The sequence below is a fragment of the Lissotriton helveticus genome (genome assembly GCF_964261635.1).
Source record: "Lissotriton helveticus chromosome 1_1 unlocalized genomic scaffold, aLisHel1.1 SUPER_1_unloc_51, whole genome shotgun sequence".
In the NCBI taxonomy this organism is placed as follows: domain Eukaryota; kingdom Metazoa; phylum Chordata; class Amphibia; order Caudata; family Salamandridae; genus Lissotriton; species Lissotriton helveticus.
The window spans coordinates 562,974-571,234 of NW_027611694.1; the positions used below are offsets into that span (position 1 = coordinate 562,974).

General features: G+C 45.2%; 1 long non-coding RNA gene across 1 annotated transcript; it reads right to left on the minus strand.

Moving 5' to 3' along the window:
- Positions 1 to 375: 375 nt before the first annotated feature.
- LOC144806181 (uncharacterized) lies at positions 376 to 6,530 on the minus strand. Its single transcript, XR_013605713.1, has 4 exons — positions 6,397 to 6,530; positions 1,919 to 1,989; positions 1,211 to 1,263; positions 376 to 682 (listed from the first exon to the last, which is right to left on the minus strand). It is a non-coding gene; the product is annotated as an uncharacterized LOC144806181 (long non-coding RNA).
- Positions 6,531 to 8,261: the final 1,731 nt, after the last annotated feature.

Genomic DNA, 8,261 nt, shown 5'->3' on the forward strand with positions numbered 1-8,261 from the left:
TGTTTTCTTTTCTTGTATTAACAAATTTTAAAATGAAATTTTTATGTCCTATGATCATGCGGGGGTCTGTTGCTCAACGTACAGCTGCCAGGACTAATCTTTTGTGTTAATTTATCTACTCCTGTCTGTACGATTTTAACTGTTAACTTCTATTCCTTTAGCCACTTTTATGTGTCTTCCTTAATTATGATCCAATATTAACGTGTGCTAGTATGTGTCCTATCTTTACATGAATTTTCTCGGATTCCTGTATAAATTTTGTATTTTCTAAATTTTTAATGTAATGGATTGATTTCATGTTTTGCTTGTATGATTTGTTTACAAATCGAATAAAAGCTTTGAAACCGCAACCGCGTCTCCAAAGCATTTCTCATAAACCATCAAACAGAATTTACAACACTGAGTTTTCTCAAGTGCACTGTGTAGGTATCAGTTGTGGCCAATGTTCTCCTCAATCTCAGTTTCCTGACACTTGATAAACATTTATGGTCATTTTCCTTTAGGGATTTGACAACTTTCGCATTCACCAGTTTCTTCCGCACCAACATCCTCACCATTCCTGGCACATAGATTGTGTTTTCTTCTCAAGAGCTCGAGAATGTTTTAACTTTCCTTGAAATAATCCTTTTCGTTGCGTTTCACTAAATTTAAACCTTCTTTTTTCTCTTCATGCTTCAGTCACCTGTAGAAACGGAGTCAGAAATTGTAAATGAAAACAAAGAAAAAATATTTATGACCTTATACTTTGCACAAAGAATGTATTGACAAAAACAAGCCAGGAAATCAGTTGAGTATCAATTCTGATAGTGGTGAAACAGCTCAGGGACACTGTAAATCGGGAGCTACGGATCACTGGAACTCATAGATGTGGGAGAAAACGTAATTAATATTTAAGAAAGAAACACAAGTTGCACATATATTGTGACACAGATTCTCAGCAGCAGCCAACACTATCAATTTACAACTACTGTGGCAAAGGCTGGCATCACAAAGAGATATTTGTAATACTTTTAATTAATTATCTCCTGCCCACCTAGACTGTTAATCTATTCGTTTTTCCAGTGATCTAGAACAATTATTGAACAATTTATTGAACAAAGGTATTTGCTTTGTTGTAATCACTGCTTTAAATGCCACCATAGACTGACGCTGTGTCCAGTAAGCTCAGTGGAATTCACTATTTCAAATTGTGCGGATGATAAGGACTTACTTGGTGCCCAGAACTCATCACACTCCTCCGACAGGCCCCAGGCACTGCAACACCTGAAAAAGAGAAAAAAACAGCACAACAGTAAAGGAAACAAAAAGGGTCTAGAAAAGAAAAACACAAAACAGAAGAAAGAGATAAAAGGCTATCTTCCACTCGCACCACATGTTCCAGCACAGGAAACTGTGCAGCAGGTGCTTGTGAACCCATAGGTTACTTCTAAAGACAGTGCCCCCAAGGTCAGCCCCAGGTGCAGCTCCACCGGTTGCACCACCCTAAAGCAAGCCTTGTGTGCATGTGTGTCCACACACATATACTGTGTCTTTTGCTTGTAGTAGATAAGACTGAAAAGGATAGTTTAGGAGGACGTAAAGAGATGGAAGTCAGATCAAGAGAGAAAGACGGCAAAAGAACAGTCAGAGGGGGAGAGTATCACGTGGTGTAGAGGAGGAGACAAATGTGCCAATAGTTAACGAACTGCTGGGCAAAACCGACCTAAAAAGGAATCGGACCTGCACTACACCCCCAACATTTCCAGGAGGAATGTGGCTCCATCATATTATTATCAGAAGTTTGATAACAAGAAGGTTAGTGTACAGAAGGAGTCAAATGTTGAAGCTGAAGAGACAAAAACAAAACAGAGATGAAGAAAGGGAATAGAGAAAGAAGAAACAGGGTAAAAGGAAACTTAAGAGTTATAGGAATCCTTACCTGACAGTTATATTATGTTTTGTTCCTCCAAGGGTGGCAGCCCGCTGCACTGCCTGGTCAGCCCAGAATACCTTGAAAGGAAGTAAAGAAATAGTTTTGCGTCAGATGACTATCACACTTCATCACATTTTACAAAAAAAGTCCTGAACTTACAAAACAAAAGAATCTCTTGTTCTCTGGAGGCCATTGTGAAGCAAATATGGGTATGAATAAACACTTTTTTGGTTCACCAAGAACCATGATCCCTTGCTGGAAAAGGTCTCTGTGAATATAGAGTGCACCCACAGTCTCAGAGAACAAACCCTAACAACCCGGTCCATGTCTTCATAACCCCCATCTTTCCATTTACAACCCGTGAAACTTGCAAATCAAAACAATCTGGTTTGCAAAGGTATGTTAAATTCCTTGTACATAATTCTGCCCCGTTCATAAATCCGTCAACCAGACTCTTAGATTTATACAAACCATGCTCTCGGAGGAACTGCAATTCATGCTCAAGCTGATGCAGAGTTCGAATGCTGAGCAATGGAAGCAACAAAGCATCAATGTGTTGGCGCTTTGTATTTAAAAATTATCTGAAGGGATGATGCGGAGGGTCAGTGTCTAGTGAGCCCCACAAGACGGAATTCGGAATTGAACCTTCAGAAGACAAAGCTTAGAACATTGAAATGTTAAGATCTATTGAAGACAGATATACAGATATACAACCTGATATTGGCCCGCTGCTCTCAACAATACAATGTCCTAATACACAGCCTCTGCCTCTCCAAAATATTTGGATTGGGTAAGAGAAGGCAGAAGATAGAGGCTGGAATCAGGGCACACAGGAGCCTCCCCCCTTCCTCCTCCCGTAGCTTGCAATGTCACTGGCGTCTCGGAAGGAGGGGGGGTTCTGCTCATCCCCTGCATCTCCCCGGCTCACGTGAATGATGAAAAGCAGTTTAGCCGAGCCCAGGGAGAACCAGGGGCTGACTTCAGCCTCCTTTAACAGCTATTGCTGTGAATGTTCAACAATTAACCACCGTGGTCCAGCTTGCGGCTGTTAACCTTTGAACATTCACAGCAACAGCTGTGAAATAAAGGTTTCGGAGTACCGGAGGTGTTTCTACCCCCTCGGTCTCTGGGACACCATTGTTTTATTAATTAACACATTCTGCCCTCATTGTGCAAACAGTGCAACGGCCTTATAGTCAGCCGTAGCAGGCAATACTGCCCATTAAAGGACCGCTCCCTTGGTAAAGGCCCTTGCCTTTGGAGCTACAACAAGCTTCAAAGCTATATTAAAGGTTTCAAATAATTACTGAAGGCATAAACATGGTTACTCAGATAGAGAAATAATTATCATAATATTTGCAGGAGGATCACATATTGGTAACCTCTAAAGTATATCAAAAGCCAGATTCAGAAACAACTTTAGCTGTAAAGTCAATAGACAGACCACCACAACAAATGTGTGCTAAGAAATATCAAATAGCAAACTAGCATAGAACCTGCTTAGTTAGAAATCAAGGAAAAGTTCTTAAGTACAAAATCAGTAAGAGGAATGACATGTAATCTGCCTTTAGGAAAAGTGTATAATAAAACAATTCCAGCAAATATCCCAAAACAGTACATTTTATACGTTTTTAGACTGAGAGAACACATTATTGACATGGTTCATGATGAGGTAAAATTGACAGCAATCAATGAATAGTCATGAAAACATGGCACAACAAAATGTAATGTAATAAACCACACCTACAAAATGAATAATTAATTGTGACTCTTCCCCAAAAAGCCACAAGTAATTTTAGAAGGTTATTCCCTAACATAATAACTGGATCTTAATCACAGTTTAAGTTTGTGGCCATTCATCATTGACCCAATTTGTAGAATTAGTAAAAACTCCTAGTATAAATGCAAGTTGTGGAAAATCCTTTTTAATCACTTAAGGATTTTGTTGAAATTCGGAATTTGTTGAGATTTTGGCGTTCTATTCTGCACTGGGCTGTGTGACTATCTGGACTGAAGGCATGTTCCAATATATCTGCCTTTGATTCTGCATGCTCGGCACAGAGGCCAGTTGGGCTGGGACCATTAATTGAGACATCCCATTCGGTGCCATCTGATTCATGTTCCATTTTCCCAGGTTCCTGCAAACATCGCAAGGATCATGTCTTATTCTGCACATTATTAGTGTTTGAGGTATTTAAATTGCCACTGTTAGTAAAACCTATACCCTAAGCAGGGCCGGACTGGCCGTAACGGGCTTCCAGTGTTTCCCCGGGAGGCTGGAAGAGTGGGGGCTGATTGTTCAGTGCTGAGAAACATATTGGTCACTGGTGGCTGGTTTTGCTGTGGTGTTGCTATAACACCCCCCAGCTTCAAAAGAGGCAGGGAGCTGGTTCGTCAAAATTGTCAGGCCTGGTTTGGGTTCCCAGTTTTGATCTTCTTCTGCTTAGTAACAAAATTGTCACTAGAGTACTTTGGTTACAACAAAGTCTCATCCAGAATGTTGGTCTGCAGCCTCTCACATTTTGCTGGATATGTGCACTAACCTCTGGATGCAACGCTAAATGATGCGTCCTCCTTTACCCGGTCTTCGACTTTGCAATATTGTCTGTAGATCTGCATTAATCTCTTGTAATATATAATGAAATATTTTGAGGCGCTTCACTCTGTGGCTCTTCAATTGGCCAGTTTACAAACAACTTACACTGATTCCACAAATCTCTTGGGACAACAATTAACAAACTTAAACTCAGCACTCAATCACCCCGCCTGGACGAACAGGTCTCATCACCACTGCATCCCTCCTGGACAGGCCCCACCTTCTATGAACCACCCAAACACAGGACGGGCCTCACCTCATCTGCGCCCCTGGACAGGCATCTCCCCCTCTGCACCCCTGGACAGGCCTCACCTCCTCTGCACCCCTGGACAGGCCTCACCTCCTCTGACCCCTGGACAGGCCTCACCTCCTCTGCACCCCTGGACAGGCCTTAGCTCCTCTGCACCCCTGGACAGGCCTCTCCTCCTCTGCACCGCTAGACAGGCCACGCCTCCTCTGCACCCCTGGACAGGCCTCACCTCCTCTGCCCACTTGGACAGGCCTCACCTCCTCTGCACCCATGGACAGACCTCACCTCCTCTGCACTCCTGGACAGGCCTCACCTCATCTGCACCCCTTGACAGGCTTCTCTCCCTCTGCACCCCTGGACACAGGCCTCACCTCCTCTGTACCCCTGGACAGGCCTCACCTCCTCTGTACCCCTTGACAGGCCTCACCTCCTCTGCACCCCAGGCCTCACCTCCTCTGCTCCCCTGGACAGGCCTCTCTTCCTCTGCACCCGTGGACAGACCTCTCCTCCTCTGCACCGCTAGAAAGGCCTCACCTCCTCTGCACCCCTGGACAGGCCTCACCTCCTCTGCTCCCCCTGGACAGGACTCTCATCCTTTGCACCCCTGGACAGGCCTCACTTCCTCTGAACCCCTGGACAGGCCTCACCTCCTCTGTCCTTGGACAGGCCTCAGCTCCTCTGCACCCCTGGACAGGCCTCACCACCTCTGTCCTTGGACAGGCCTCACCTCCTCTGCACCCCTGGACAGGCCTCACCTCCTCTGCACCCCTGCACAGGCCTCACCTCCTCTGCACCCCGGGACAGGCATCACCTCCTCTGCACCCCTGAACAGGCCTCACCTACTGCACCCCTGGAAAGGTCTCAGCTTGTCTGTACCCCATGGCAGGCCTCACCTCCTCTGCACCCTTGGACAGGCCACACCTCCTCTGCACCCCTGGACATGCCTAACCTCCTCTGCCCACCTGGACAGGCCTCTCCTCCTCTGCACCCCTGGACAGGCCTCACCACCTCTGCACTCCTGGACAGGCCTCACCTCATCTGCATCCCTTGACAGGCCTCACCTCCTCTGCACCCACTGGACACAGGCCTCACCTCCTCTGCACCCCTGGACTGGCCTCTCCTCCTCTGACCCCTGGATAGACCTCACCTCCTCTGCACCCCTGGACAGGCGTCAGCTCCTCTGCACCCCTGGACACGCCTCACCTCCTCTGCACCCCTGGACAGGCATCACCTCCTCTGCACCCCTGGACAGGCCTCACCTACTGCACCCCTGGACAGGCCTCAGCTTGTCTGTACCCCTGGGCAGGCCTCACCTCCTCTGCACCCCTGGACAGGCCTCACCTCCTCTGCACCCCTGGACAGGCCTCTCCTCCTCTGCACCCCTGGACATCCCTCACCTCCTCTGCCCCTCCTCTGGACAGGCCTCTCTTCCTCTGCTCCCTGTACAGACTTCTCCTCCTCTGCACCGATAGAAAGGCCTCACCTACTGTGCACCCCGGGACAGGCTTCACCTCCTTCGCTCCCCACTCAGCCTCAGCAGCAGGAATAGCTGAGCTCTCCTGACATCAGGGGGGGAGGGGGGTGGGGCTGATCCATGTATTAATAAATTGCAGCCAAGTGAGTTGGCAGCTCTCCTACCTGATCAGAAACCTGTCCAGGCTCTCTCCTCCTCCTGGGGCTGGGGGGGGGGGGGAGGTGCAGATCTGGGGTCTGAGGGGGGTCTGTAGATGGAGGTAACTGCACAGACAGATAGGTCTCCTTCCTCCTCTGCAGCAGGCTGGACCACACCAGGAGAGGCTGGAAGTGATGTCAGCACCGCTGCCGGTGCTGTCTCTGCCACCGCTGACCCGGAAGAGGAAACCCTTCTCCTTTTCACACGAAGTGCAGCTCTGTGGGTTTCATCAGCAGGCGAGGATCGCCCTCTGGTGGCCGCTGACGGAACCGCCGCCTCCAGGCTCCAGCAGTGAATACATTTCACACAAACAAGCATTTATACCTGTAAATACCTGGGCTTTCAGATGTCACAGAAGTGAATGTTTTTAAGGGTCAGACAGTTCAAGTACAAGTCTCAAATATATTTGCTGCTGTAGAAAGGTATTTACAGCTTCACTTCAGATGAGCATCTCCCAAACACTGATGTAAAGGACTTAAGAGTATTTACAGAAATTTGACAACTGGAAGTGACAGTCTGTATTTCAATGAATATATCTGTATTTCAATGAATATATCTGTATTTCAATTACTATATCTGTATTTCAATTATTATATCTGTATTTCAAAGAATATAATCAGAATATCAGTCAGTTTTCCAATGAAACTGGGTAGCTTAAAGTATTCTTTTAAAGAATTTATTTGCAGTTGTTCAAATCCACAACTTCCTAGATAGCAAAGTAAACAGAGGTAAATATCATGGAGTTTAAGACACCAGATCAGTGACAATGAGGCATAGGTAAAAGCGACAATTGAAGGAGCTTATTTCTAATTTTCCTGTGTCTGTGGCTTATTCCTTATATTTAATACGGTTTTATATCCTCGAACAAGACTGAATTGTAAATTCTAATTAGGTTTTGAGTTTGTGGTTTGAGAGCACACTGTCTCCTAAAATATTAAGATAGCGGCCTCTTCCAGGCTTTGCAGTTTTGTTTACAGTAACCACCATCCTCTCTCAACAAAGATTCACTGACAACAATAAAGCAATATATCTTTGAAACAATTAATTCCTAAGATAGGGCAACCAAGTATGAACCAGAAATTTCTCACATAATTTACATTTTATCATAAAAATGAGTGGGCGTTACTAGTCTGAGAAACAGGGGAGGGGCATTTCATTACTCGAAAATATTCTACTCCTTCACATAGGCCCCTATATCATAGTACACTCGTCATCAATACACCGCTGATTAGTGAGTGCATCAACTCTTTGTAGCATTGTCATGCAAGAAGCCTTGAGTGCCTCGCCAGCAACATTAGTTTGGACGTGCATACATCAGAGCCCTCAAGCCTCACTCATCACGAGTGACACTCACACATTTGGAGGTCGGTCTGAAGTCTCACACAAACCTGGCCCATTCTTCCAAACTATGGAGATTAACTAGAAATTTGCACATGACTATTCGGCACAGAGCAGACCCTCTGTCCCACATTTTATTGGCAAAAACCTCTCGTATTTCACCTTGAGTAGTACTGCACACAGTTCAGTGGAATGTTAAATTGAATGTTATTAATGTTATAATGTTATCGCTTTGCATGTGTTCTGATCATGTCTATAAATTCAGTAATGTCTCTTCCTTTGACATTGTCAAAGCCAAATGTTAAGTGACACCACTCCTTGTGAGGTCATCAGTATTCTAATTCATTTGAAAAACTTGAGAGGTCTTTTTTTAATATCTCAATTCTTTACTGATCTTTGATATACAATCAGCATATAACACGTATGAAATATTATCGATTCAGCAGAGTCCAAGATACTGTGTAAACTAGAACTTGTGAGAATACATTGATAA